Source organism: Mesocricetus auratus, unplaced genomic scaffold (assembly GCF_017639785.1).
Source record: "Mesocricetus auratus isolate SY011 unplaced genomic scaffold, BCM_Maur_2.0 Super-Scaffold_100011, whole genome shotgun sequence".
Classification (NCBI taxonomy): Eukaryota; Metazoa; Chordata; class Mammalia; order Rodentia; family Cricetidae; genus Mesocricetus; species Mesocricetus auratus.
This window is the reverse complement of record NW_024429195.1, coordinates 11,510,328-11,514,096: the sequence shown is the minus strand read 5'-3', so window position 1 is coordinate 11,514,096 and position 3,769 is coordinate 11,510,328. Positions and strand designations below refer to the sequence as shown.

At 42.2% G+C, this 3,769-nt stretch overlaps 1 long non-coding RNA gene across 1 annotated transcript; it reads left to right on the top strand.

Annotated features, from left to right (window-relative positions):
• The first annotated feature begins 366 nt into the window (after positions 1-366).
• Positions 367-1,944, top strand: LOC121143183. Its single transcript, XR_005880340.1, has 2 exons — positions 367-579; positions 1,839-1,944. It is a non-coding gene; the product is annotated as an uncharacterized LOC121143183 (long non-coding RNA).
• Positions 1,945-3,769: the final 1,825 nt, after the last annotated feature.

The following is a 3,769-nucleotide window of genomic DNA, read 5'->3' as shown; positions in this document are numbered from 1 at the left end:
AGGCAGTGATTATTTGGATAGGCAAGCTGGACATTTATTTTACAACTGGCCTACCACAGGGACTTTTCCCCAGGTTTTCTCAAAAGAAAGCTTTTAGAGGCAGATCTTTTCCTGTTAAGGCTTCTATTTTAAGATGTCTTTCACAGGTGAAGATGAGCCTAAAATCAGCTCCGCTGCTTCACTTTACTGTTTACTATGAAACCTCAATCTACCTTAGAAGGTTCTTCCTGCCTAACAATTTTGGGTGCTCATGGTGTTTTGTAATGAAGGGGCGGTCACAAGCTGGGCAGAGCCCTTTGCACCTTTGTTAAGTGCTCTGTACCATGGAAAACACTCCAGATACCATAGAGCAGAAGGCAAACAGCTTTTCACTTGAATGCTACAGTTACATAAAAGCCCCAGAGCCGAGAAATCTCACCAGCACAACCGTGGATGACGGTGGTCTCCTACTCCACACTCTTTGCTCAAGGTTTCAGATGTATGGCCGTTTTACCGAGTGGGTGAAGGAAAGAAAAGAAGAAAAGGAGATGTGGAGGAGGGTGACACACAGACAGAGGCAACAGCTCTCTGTATTCTCAAGTAAGCCAACTCCTGGTGTGGGGGGGGCAGTGTCTCAACCAGAGAAGCTGGCCAACCACCAGCACAAAGTGACTTGTCCAGGCAAGCTGGAGTTGCACCTTTGCTGCTGAGCAGCTGGGTAACATTGACAAGAACATTCTAGAACTCAGAGATTTTGCTGATTCTTACACATGAAGGAAAAAACTAGCACAGAGCCTGGCACACTATAAAATGCCCATTAAGTATTGGTGTCCACGTGTAGTATTTCTCTCAGGAAGAAACACACTGTGACTGTCATTGTATGAGAGCTTATCCTAATACTCAGAATATCAGGTACACCCTCATTACAAAAGAAAAAAAAAAAGAAAAAATGCAGATTTTTTAAATAACAACACCTGTCTCCCACCCCGGGATTAAACAGCCTTTCTTTGTTGCAACAAGTGGCTAGAGGAGAGATTATGACTGCGACATTTCTGCAATACCGTGTAGGCTCCTTGAATATTTTTAGGCACCTTCCATCACTAGGTTAAATATTAGAACATTGAACAAACATTCTAGAAAACATATACCTTCCCAGCAGAGATTAGCAGGTCCTACCACAATCTATAAAACAGCAGAACTTCTCACTGTGAGCAGTTTTAAGTGTCCTCAGTAAGCACCATTAAAAAGCTTTCCCATTTTGGCTCTGTGTCCCCTCTCTGCTAATTCCAAGGTTGCCTACAACACCCTAGAGGGCAGGGGTGATGCGGAGGAGGAAATGCTATCACCTCAGAACCCTGCACTGCTTACTCCTCAGATTGAACACCTTTATTTCTTTATCTTGCCTTGTTGCACTGGATAGGATTTATAGTAGTGAGTTAAATAGATATCAAGGAGCAAACATTTTGCATAGACTCAAGCAAAAAGCATCTATAATCTCTTTATTCTGTTTAATATCAACTGAAGGTTTTATAGTTACTTTTTTTTTTACCAAGTTTACAAAATGGACCTGGATTCCAACTTTCATGAGTTATTTTTAATTATAATGAATGTTACTATGATTTTTAAGTATGTTTAAGTTGCAGCTTCTAGGATCACAGATTTTCTTCTGTTCAGCCTGTTGTTATGCATTATATAAACTGACTTTTAAATATTGGGTCATTCTTGCATACAGGGGATACAATTTGCTTAGTCACAGTGTAGATTTTTAAAAATACATTGATATACATGCTTTGAAAAATTTTGCTAAGAATTTTTTGCATCTAAGTTTACACATGAAACTGAAGTCTTCTTTTTTTCAGGGATGCTAATATCCATTAGGATGTGGGTATTTTTACTGTTGAAGAAATGCTGAGACACAGACACTTCAGCCCTTCCAAGAAAGAATAAAAGCTACTTCTGCCTCTTTCCCTCAGTGATTCACCTGGGACTCCTGCACTTGATCACATGTGACAGGGCAATTCCATGATCAACCAATACCCACCAATGTCTGTCTGAAGTCTCAACTCCTTTGTCACTTCTGAAATCTTGCTTCTTGCAATTTTTGCTTTGTCTTTTCCTCTCTTTCTTGTATTTGTTGGATTTTTTTTGGTTTGTCTTTTCTCCCACTTCTTGCATTTTTTGTTTGTTTTTTCCTCCATTTCTAACATTTTTTGGTTTGTTTTTTCTTCCATTTCTTTAAAAGGTTTCTCATTTCTTCTTTTAGGGTCTCTATAATCCTCATGAAGTTGTTTTAAGGCCATTCTTTTCTGTTTCATCTGTGTTGTGATATTCAGATCTTGCTGATGTAGAGTCCCTGGACTCTAGTGGTGTCATATTGATTTTTCTGTCGTTGAATTTGTTCTTATATTGTCGTCTTCCCATTCCTTCTTTCAGTGGGTACAGATGGGGTCTCTTCCTTTCCTGGTGAGTATGGATCCAAGGTTCTCTTCCAGTGGGTGCAAGCAAGTTCAATTCACTGATGGGTCTCACGGTGGGTGCAGATGGGTCTCAGACATGTCCTCTCCCGGTGGGTGGGAGCTCTGCACTCTGCACTCTGCCCTGAATGGGGGTGGCCTTAGGCAGGCTCTCTCAGCAGGCTCCTGGTAGTTCGGTCCTCAAGGGGATAGTAGAGCTTGCTGCAATTCCCAGTCCAAGAGATCCTGGAGAGTGTCACTTCTGTGTTAGTTATTTTCTCTACTGTGACAAGGAGCCTGACAGAAACCACTTAAGGGGGGGTTATTTTGGCTGATGGTTCCAGGGGGTGATTTCAAGAGCTTTCACCAATGCTGGCAGAGGTGTGTGGCTATCTTCATCCCAGGGTAGTTAGATCAGGAGGCAGGGGCGTGCCTGCTAGAAACAGAAACAGGCTTATTCTTCAAAGGCTCAGCCCTAGTGATCTAGTCATACGAGCTAGAGCCTATGTCCCAAAGCCTGCACATCATTCCAATACAGCCTAAGTGTCTAGGGATGGGGTGTTCAGTCACAAAAGTTTCTGGAGCACATAGTCACAATGTCACCTAACTCATTACATGAGTGATGCCCTAAATTCTCTGTGGACACTGGCTGACTGCTTTCTCTAGAGCTCAGCTCTAGATGACTCCAACCAACAGTCAGGTACCGTATATAAATGTATTTGCAGATAGCCCAATCACACTGTTCAGCATACTTTCTAAGTCACATCCAGATCCCTGACACTAGCGTAATATAAATGCCATATAGAAGCAGTTACTCATCATGGTTCGGGAAGTACAGGGAGACAGCCTGTTCACATAACTGCAATATGGTCTATGGTTGGTTAAGTTCAGGGATTTGGAACCTGTGGCCCTGCAGTGTTGGCTGTACTTACACTCCAGTCTAGCTCATCACTATCTTGTGCTAACACAACCCCTTCAACTGGTCTCACCACCTAGTTTTGTTTCTACAGACCCAGCCTTAATTCACCAACCACTTTCCTCTTCCATTGACTCCTTCGCATCCCGCGAACTGACATTTTCTCAATACTGCTGTGTGCAGCCAAGCAACACTGTTGTGCCCAGAGAAACAGGTTCAGATAGTTTATACACATACCAGGTCATACCAAGAGAAGTTTTCCTATAAGGTACCTTGCATTTCTTTTGCATTTCTGAAACACCATTGTCACCCATAGTGAGAGGGGGGCAATTCTTATCATGTATAGTTGGGTGTGTTTCTCATCTACACTAAAATGATACACTTTAAAAACTACAGCACTTGAGATGCTATCCTTTACCCT